This window comes from Meriones unguiculatus, chromosome 12 (assembly GCF_030254825.1).
Source record: "Meriones unguiculatus strain TT.TT164.6M chromosome 12, Bangor_MerUng_6.1, whole genome shotgun sequence".
NCBI lineage: Eukaryota > Metazoa > Chordata > Mammalia > Rodentia > Muridae > Meriones > Meriones unguiculatus.
The window spans coordinates 35384676-35394340 of NC_083360.1; the positions used below are offsets into that span (position 1 = coordinate 35384676).

The window sequence follows — 9665 nt, forward strand, 5'->3', positions numbered from 1 at the left end:
CCCACAGCCCTAGTGCATGGAAAATGGTCTCCGGCTTCTACAGCCTGTAGCAATAGGCCTTGGCTTGGAGTTAGTTGGTTGTCTGTCCACATCAGAGGTGCTTCCCCTTGTCTACCCATGATTCTACCAGGGTAATGCAGAAAGACCCCAGCCAATTACAGGTAACCTGAGGAATGGAATCAGCCAACACGAACAAACCTGGAGGTAGATTTCTGTCCAGCAATTCTAGGTAAGAAGTTACCTCAATCTCACCTCAAGAGATCCCTGAGAGGACCACAGCTGAACTACCAGAGCAGGGATGTGATAAAAGGGTGTGTCTGTGAGCCATTGTGTTCATAACACTTATCATTCAGCCATGGGAAATGACGAGGCAGTAAGAAGCACTCGCCTAACAGTGGCTTTTAATCAGAACAAACTCCACAGGGAAACTCAAACCCGACAGGCATATCATAGGATTAGAAATTAGTTCTTCAACGATACTCCATGCAAAATGGGTGCTAACACTGAGGCACTGTGTGGAGAGAAGTGTGATTGCACAAGATAGACAGGGGGAAAGACCTCTCTGCGACTGAGGGTACTGCGAGTTGGAACTGCTGGAAAGCAGAATGGGTTCTATTTTCCTTGCGGGTTTTAGGACCGCTGTGCTGCAAAACATGGTCTTGCAGACTCAAATAATCCGTTCTTACCTCTAAGCAGCCATTGTTGGCATCATCCCCAAGGACCATTACTCATCAATTCTCACAGTTAACTTAGGGATCCTGCTGTCCTGAGCTAGCAGCACCAGCCTCACACGTCTCAGTCTGGAAGGCTCCATCTCCGGCTCTCGGTTTCTCTCAAGCCAAGGCCTCCTTGTAACCCAGAGAGTGTCAGAATACAAAGGGGACGTTGCTCTAGCTGAATGGCCTATCGGTATATTGTTGCAGACAGAGTGTGGACTATTTAGATGGCCTTATCCTCCCAAATGGAACACCTTAAATAACCTTTAAAAAATATTTGTTTGTATGTGAGAGCATGAGCAGGTATTTTAGGTCAGAGGACAACTTGTAGGAGTCAGTTCTCTCACTGTATAGACTCCAGGGATCAAACTCAGGTTGTCAGACTTGACAGCAAGCACTGTTACCCCACTGAGCCATCTTGCCAGCCCCAAGGATGACATTTTAATCACTTCGGCTGGAGTGCCCATGAGTAAAGTGTGCCACAACTAGACAAGTACACAACAATCCAGAAAGAACAACATAAATATCCAGGAAATGATCTGTCTCCTAAGCCCTTCCTCTGGGGCCTACAATTCTTTCTTTCAAGAACACAGTGCCCCAAACTGCTTCTCTGAACTTGTTCTGTATTTGAATTTCAGTCTTTAAAAAGGGAGGTTGAAATAGAATTCTCTTGGCTCTATATACGAATTGATTTGCATTCCAGCACAAACTTTGGAAATAGTTCTCATGAAAAGAGTTTATTTTTAATAACGAAAATTGGAAGGACTTTTCTCTGATGTATTCAATCTCCATGTCACACAGTTCTAATCAGGTTTTAAAAATAGTACCCTGTCTTATTTGAAAAATTAATAAAGCTCTGACACTTTCACAAGACTGCTTTTATAGCCAGATAATTACACAAATGAAAATGGAGGCTTAGTAGGCAGTGGCTTGTAAAGCATGCAGATGTTTAAATATAAAGTAAATGATCACCTATAGAGAACATCACGTCACGTGAAATCTAAAGTTGCCCTTCACAGTTGCAGCTGCTGGAGTTGCACAGTGGCAGCTTCTGGTTTGCAGTCCTGGAGGCAGACAAGGAAACCTGTTACCTGTGGCTACAAGCAGACGGCCCTAGACCTTACATACACTAGACTTTATTATGCCCTATTCCTATTCTAATTCCTTGTGATTAGAAAGCCCTAATCACATGGGCTTTCTCCGTGTGATTCCACTATAGCACCAACCTTTTATCTGCAGCCAACCACTGCCCTACTGTGGACAGAGCAGGTGGGAGGTGGGGTAGACTGCATTGGAAATATAAACATCCATCCATCCATCCATCCATCCATCCATCCATCCATCCATGTATCCATCTATATTTTTTAGCAGGACAACAGCAAACATTTCTAAGACTAAAAAGGATCTCTGTATTTAAGTGGCCATATCACGTCCGCACAAAGAGGTCAGCCTGAGGGCACCTGCAGGCAGTCCGATGTGAGCCGAAGCTCCACGGCACCCATCTTGCACCTTCTTCCTTATGCTGTCTGGGATGGGGACAGCCACCACCCAGGGCTGGGATGCTTAATGGAGATAGAACATGGGGAGAAAGTGGAGAGGGTAGCTACCCGGGCTCTATTCCCCTTGCTCCATCCACAGAACAGCCTTGAGTAGCAACTGCATCTTTCCCACTGTCTAGAAATCAGAGCTTTCTAATCATGCTGCCCTGAAGATGAGTAGGAAATCAATCCAAGATATTCTTGAGGGGACCCTAAACTGTGCCCCTTTCCAGTTTCTCCTATCCTCAGGAATTCACACTAGTCCTCTCTCGCCATCTGTACCAGCCATGGTTCCGCGTAGCAGATGACCTTCCTCTCCACTATAGGCCTAGTTAAGTCCCAAAAGCAAGCTCAGAACCTCCAGTCAAACCAAGCTTGTACCTGGCCTAGTATTTCAGGATCTCCCATCCCATTTCCTTCTGTTCCCACCTCACAAAAGCCTGAATGAAATCAGCCCAAAGAATTAGGAAGTCCCCAGTGCACATGGCTTTTCCAGGGCAGAGGGAGCTGGGCCAGCAGCTGGGCCCATATGCTTTGTATTGCAGCTGATACCTTTTGTCATTTTTCAGATAAGGGAAACAAGGGTCAGAGGAGCATAGAGATTGTCCCCGAGGTCAAAGCCAGAGTGTAGAGGGCACAGGGCTCAATCAGGCCCAGTGACCTTTACAGGTTGCAGAACAAAATCTCATTCTCTTTCAAACTGCCAACTCTGTTCCTTGGCTTACTCCACCCTGACCCAGGCTGAGGCCATTCTTTCCATCATTTGGATAGCAAGATCTGCTCCCACCTTACTCACCTGGACCAGCTGGTGTGCACGAGTGGTGTAGACAAGGAAGTCATGCCAGGGCACCAGGGTCTTGGGCATCTACACTGACTGTGCTGATGTTGAATGGTTCCTGGGCTTGGTCAGGGATCCCAGTACTAGGGACACCTTCTTGGATGGTAAGCTCGTGATGAACCGCCTCCTCAATTTCCAGAAGCATCTGGGCCTCCCATTGCCGCATGCGTCGCATCTGTGTAGAAAAAGACAGCAACCTGCAGAACTGTTCTCGCTATGGGCAACCAGTGTGCACCCTGCACTTGGGAGGTTGGTGCCCAGCGGGCCTAGACTCCCATCCAGGTCTGAGACACCAGACAAACCCACAGGTTTCTCCATGACTTCTGTGTTACCCCGTGTGTGGAGAAGGGGTGGAGCCCAGACTCAGGCTTTCTCAGCCTCGGTAGAGGTCAGCATCTGAGGCTTATCAGAGTGAAAGACCAAAATCTGCAAATGGTGGGTAGGAGCAAAGGGGCTGGCTGTACTGACTTCTGCTACCCTAGAGGTTAGCATCCTCAGGAGGGATACAGGGAAGAAACAAGCAGGAAGATCCCTCCTAAGCCTCTCTATGAAGCCCACACATGCTACAGGCTTCCACTGGTCAGTTAACAGGTGTTTGGAATTGGGGTCTGTTGACAGGAACTGGAAAGTGGGCAGATAGCATGTTTTTGTTGTTCGAGACGGTTTCAGGCTGGCCTCCTGCCTCTGCCTGCCAGTGCTGGGGTTACAGCTGTTCACCACACCTGGCCTAAAGGTACACCTTCTTAGTGCTGTCTCAACTTTGGCCACTGTTCCTGTCAGGATGCTTTCTGGTACTCATCTGATCTTCAGGGCTCTGGTCAAGAGTGGCGCTGGCATCAGGAGAGGCAGAAGCACCTCAAAGAGAGGCAGGGTTAGGTGTGACTCATAACTGTCTGTGTGAGGGTGAGCTATTTGCAGTTAGGGAAGAGATGGGGCAGCTTAGCCAGCGCTGACCTAGGACCCTATGGTAACAGCATCCTGCTGTGTCAAGGCACAGTTCAAAGGGAAGTAAAGAACATAATGGCCCTTTAGGAGAACCTATGTAGTGATGTGACAAATGGGACAATTTCTGCCTACAACTGCTCTCCTGAATCCTCGGTGCTGAAGACTGTTGGTACCTGGAAGCCTGTGAGCTAGAGACCTGGGACAAGGACCAGCCAGAGCCTGCACTGGGGACAAGGCTTTCAGAGCCAGGGCTGGGAGTCATGGTGTACATGGGCAGCAGCATTCAAAGCATTGCTTCTGAGCAAGAAGCCATCTTATGACAGCTGAGCACTGGGTGTCAGAAAAGCTGCGGGGCCTTGTGACCTCATATGCTGCAGTGGGTACCCAAGCACAGGGCCAGAAGAACCCAAATGATGGAAGGTAAATGTCCCCATATGAAATCTGGAAGGCACACAGGGACTTGGAGCTCCCTGGGGACAAGGCTAAGTTGGGAGTCAGAAGACCTACTGCAGCTGCTTGTTTCTTTGGGTCCCGTCTCCTCTGCCAGGGACTGTCTGGAATCCCAGGCATTCCTGAGTTCCTTGGCCGGCTCGCTGCCTGCAGGGCCTCTGTCTTCTGAAGCTGCTCCTTGTTCAATGAGGCTGACATGCGTGGTTCTTCCTCTGCAGCTAGATGGTCTGAATGGGGCTCCACCTGCTCACTGGAACTCTCCAAGTCCTGAACAGTTGAAAGCCTTTTTCTGAAGGTGGCTGTGGGGCTGACCCCTGCCAGCTGGGACACAGAGTCCTGGAAGGAATCTTCAGATATCAAGGACTGGTGGTGTTGGAAGGTCCTTCTTGAGGGCCTTGGGCTCCAGCCCATAGCCATCTCCTTGGGAGTGCTGTGAATGGCAGGTTTCTTCCAGTCTGGCCTCTTTTTCACTAGAGAAGAGCTCAACTCAGGAACCTGGAGATAAAAACAAAAATCTGGGTCCTAGATAGTTGCACAATTTTCACAGGAAGAGAGTACACTCTTATTGAAGCACAACCACCCAGAGACACATACCCTAGAGTAACCCTAGAGGAGGGAATGTTAAGCACCCATGGCTGGAGACTTAAAGCACATACATGGGGGGACACTACCCCCCCCAGTTCCTTTACATTGATGGTTAAGCACAGGGAGCAATAGTCAGAGATGGGTCACCAGGATAGGGTCGAAGCACAGAGAATGTTCTAGCAAACTGCCTATCTTGGGGGTTGGGGGATAGTTAAATGTTATCAATGAAATGATATCAACACAGAAATCTCAGCCTAAAAAGACTAATGATGAACAGGGGAGGCCAGCTGGGCTGGAGGCTCCCTTGGGTGAAGGAATCAAACGACTCTTTCACAGGACTCACCTGTGACCTATTGGAAAACCAAGATATTTACATTATGATTCATAACAGCAACAAAATGACAGTTTTGAAGTAGTAACAGAAATAACTTTATGGTTGTAGGTCTCCATAACATGAGGAAGTGTATTAAAGGGCCACAGCCTTAGGGAGGATGAGAACCACCGCTGTAGCTGATCGCTGGAGGTATGTGGGCCATGCTGTCATTGGTTATCATATGCCAACGCCAGTCATTTGGATTGAATTTCTCCTCCAAGATAAAACCTAGACTTAACAATATCCTGTATGCACACCCTTTGCTTAGACACTAATGATAGCTTCCCACAGCCTTCGTATCCACAGGCCCTGCATGAGTGGATTTAACTGAGTGCAGGCAGAAAATAATCAAGAAAAAAAAAAAACAAAACAAAACTGTCCAGTGTAGGTAATTTCCAAAGTAGCAGCACGCATGTGAGCATGCAGGGGCTTTCTTATGGTAATTCCGAACACAAAGTGGTAATTTCCATGGCATTTGAGTCGTTTGTGCTCTCTGTTATGAGGAAGCAAGGTACGGCTAGGTTATGCACAAACACTAAAGCATTTTATGTAAGGAATTTGAGCATCAGCTGGTGGATGCTGGCATTTTGAAGAGAGTTTTGCAATTGACCATCTGAAATTAAACACATTTGTGTTTGCCATAGGGCATGCTTCTCTCCACCACTTGAGGCTTTAAGTGAAATGACCTGATAGCAACTAGCACTTTGTTTTCTGTACGGCTTGAGGATTTAGACAAATCCTTCATGCAGGCAGCACAACAACATTCCAACTGGGGTCAGCTTGATAGCAGTACCAGGTTGCCATTTTGCCCTAGTCCACCTTTATAAAGCAATTTCTTGCATTTTTGTAGTGAGAGTGACAGTGTCCAAGGCAAGTATTGACAACCCCCAAATGCTAAAGAAGCCATTGTTACTCAGGGGGTGAGAGGAACTGGAAGACTTCAATAACTGGATGTCGTAATTTTTTGTTTGTTTGTTTATTTAAGAAAATGAGTTTGACACTTGAGCCTGGACAGTCTGCTACCCACGGACAAAGCCTCCATCAGTAGGAACCCAGAGGGCTTCTACTCAGGAGCAGGGAGTGCTCCTGACTTCTCAGCAGTAGGCTGGGGAGACCTAGGAGGGAGCAGTCCAGAGCTGACCGCAGCGTGTGGTGTTGGGGCTTCAGGCCAGGACGCGATGCTATGACCCATCTAACGTAGAGCACACCCAGGGTCCGCAGCAGCTTCTCACAGGATAGGATAGGATTTGCTAGGGGCCTACTTGGCAGGCAGCCTGAGAGCAATCTCCAGAACTGCTCACAGCGTCTACGGGACGTCTCCTTCCACGTGCCACACTTTACTCCGAGCTCTCACTCCCACCAGCACCCCTCTATGCCTACCCGTGCATCTGACTCCATCCTGTCTTTCCTCTGGGCGTGCTTAGGCTGTTACAGCACCTGGTTCTTGGGACTAGAGAGCTTAGAAATACGCTTGGCAATACTTCCCACTCAGGCCTGGACAGGTGCATATGAACACACCTAATGGCCACGTGGCAGTGCAGTGCCAGGGTAATGTTCTCCTCACCCTGAGGGCTTTCACCTGGCTGGTTTCTTCTTCATGGACTTGAGTATTATCTTAGAATATCTCTGAATTCCCATAACACACTGTCAGGGCTATCAGGGCACCTAACCCAATAGAGACTCAAGACCTTTTCACATTCAGACAAGCCTAGAGCCACCAGAAAGTGCTAGAATCTCAAGTATGTCTGTGGCAGAGGACGCCTCCCTTCCCTTTCAGCTGTTCTCAGATTTAATTTGCTAGCTCCCAGAGTACTGGTGCAGCTAAATTCCCGATTAAGCTCATCTGGGTGGGTCTTATAATGGAATTTCTAAGGGTTCTCAGAAGATGACAATGAGCGGAGCCACAGTGTGGCCTCTACACCAGGCCATGAGAACTGCTGAGAATGGCAACTGAGTCACTCCCAGCCTGCACCAACACTGGGTTCCCAAAGCAATCATTAAATACCTGAGGGAATTTGCATGGAAGTAATAAGCAGATTTTCAAAATAGTTAAGCACAGCACACTAGTAAGCTCTGCATGGTGGAGCCTAGGTGCCTGGCTTTCCTGTTTCCCAGATTCACCTTGAAGTCTTTTTGTTTGTTTGGTGGTTGGTATAATGTTCTTTTGGAATGTATACAATTAACCCTTGTTCATTCAAATGCTGATTTCTCTCCCCCACTATCTGGCTTCAATCTGGACATTGCATTGTGATGCTTGCTCTAAGCATCACCTGTCCCAGGTTTGTGTAAACATGCCACCATTTGTTCTCTATATAGTCAATTAAACAACCACCCAATGCTGAGCAATGGAGAGGATAGGGATAGGGTGGGACATCTTGGTCCAGGAGAGAGAGAGAGGAAGCAGGAGGAGGGAAGGAGAATCCAGAGGAGAGGTCTTGGAACCATGTGGAGAGATGGACCAGACCTAGAATATGACTAAAAGCAAGTATAATGGGTGAAATCTAAATGTTAGGAAACTATGTGGGCTTGGAGGTTTAGGATGGAGTAACTATTGCCCACCATTGTGCTCTAGACTAAGTAAATAAATCCCAATCTCGATGATTTGGGTATACATCTAGTTTAGGACTAACCACTGATTGAGTAAAAGATATATCAATAGTAACTATTAATAACCACAACTTTTTTTTTTGAGATAGGGTTTCTTTGTGTAGCCTTGGCTATCCTGGACTTGCTTTGTAGACCAGGCTGGCCTCGAACCCACAGAGATCAAACCTGCCTCTGCCTCCCTGAGTGCTGGGATTATAGGCATGTGTCACCCTCAAGGCTTCACCTTGACTCTTCACAAGGAATCTTCTTGCCCTTTAGTCCCCTGAGTTGCTGAGACTACTGGTGTGTACCACTAGGTCCAACTAATAATTTTTAAATGTACCCATCTTCCTGTATCCCAGATACTCTAGATATTTTGATGAAACTAACTTTTTGATTTTTTTAAGGTTTTTTGGGGTGGGGGGAGGGTTGGAACAGGATCTCACTATGTTGCCCTGGCTGGCCTGGAACTCTGTATGCTGGTGTTAAAGACCTGTAACACCACTGGGCATGCATCTCTCTTTGAATATTCCTTTCTTTATCCTGATTTGCTCTGTGTCTTTCCTGGCTGTGTGCATGGCATCTAGTTGGGCACTTAAAAATGACACACCCTGAATCTAAGAGACAACTCAATCTGGTTGTCCCTGGCACGTTCAAGCAAGTAATATTGCTGGTTCAAAGTCAGGCATACTTGGAGGTTTATAGTGCATTAATGACAGATTGTACTCTCAAAGGGCTAGACCCCCGAGCTCCACCAGCAATAGAGTGTCAGCCACACACAGCTGTGTGTGGCAAATTAGCCAGCTGTGCTGTGCTGTGCTATGTACAGGGCAGATGAGCCCTACTTAATCTCCTACCATTCCCCTTCTTGCTCTCTGAAGCCTCAGGAAGACCTGCCTTGAGGGCTCTTGGTCTCTCTTGTCATAGATGCAGTCCCCAAAGGGTAAGAGTGCACACCACAGTCTCAGCTCTGGGCTGGTGCTGACTCCATGCAGTATCCCACAGCTGTATTTTTCTCAGGATTTCAAACAGGGAAAGCCCTCACTTACCACTTTGTTTTCTTGAGAGAGGAGAGATGAAGAAATTCACTCCGCACCTTAGGGACAAACCTCAGGTAAGTATAGATCAGGCAACATTATTGGGGTGAAAAGCATGGGCTCACCTTGGAAGTCCCAGGATTTTAACTTGGTGCTAAGTGCCCCCAAGTATGGAGCAGTGAACCCCACTCTCTGACCCCCTTCTCCCCCATTAAGCAGCAGATGATCCTCTTTGCTCCGGAAGGAACCAGGAAGTACATGGTATCTAAGAACAACCTGTCACCGGTAAAGCCTGGATGGCCACTAGCTACAGTTTTCACAATCACATTTGGTCCTTATGTAAATAATGTTTTGAAATTGCCTAAATGTGTTCTTCTGAGCTGTTTCCATTGAGAGGTTTTTAAGTTTTTGGTTGCTTGCTTTAGGAGCAGTGAGAGAAACATAGTAAAACTATTCTTCTGAGATGATGGAAGGAAGGAGGGAAGGAAAAAGGAAGAGAGAAAGGAAGGGAGGGGATGAGGGAGTGAGGCAGAGAGGGAAGGAGGAAAAAGGAAAGCTGTATCACTTAGTTTACATGTCCCTGGAAAGATCACGAGA

General features: G+C 47.4%; 1 long non-coding RNA gene across 2 annotated transcripts; it reads right to left on the reverse strand.

The window, feature by feature from the left end:
- Positions 1 to 1481: 1481 nt before the first annotated feature.
- On the reverse strand, positions 1482 to 9316 carry LOC132646735 (uncharacterized). Of its 2 annotated transcripts, none has more exons than XR_009584986.1 (4): positions 9194 to 9316; positions 4545 to 4982; positions 3051 to 3267; positions 1482 to 1780 (listed from the first exon to the last, which is right to left on the reverse strand). It is a non-coding gene; the product is annotated as an uncharacterized LOC132646735 (long non-coding RNA). The 2 variants fall into 2 exon arrangements; XR_009584985.1 differs by having other exon boundaries at positions 9081 to 9298.
- Between the last annotated feature and the right edge of the window lie 349 nt (positions 9317 to 9665).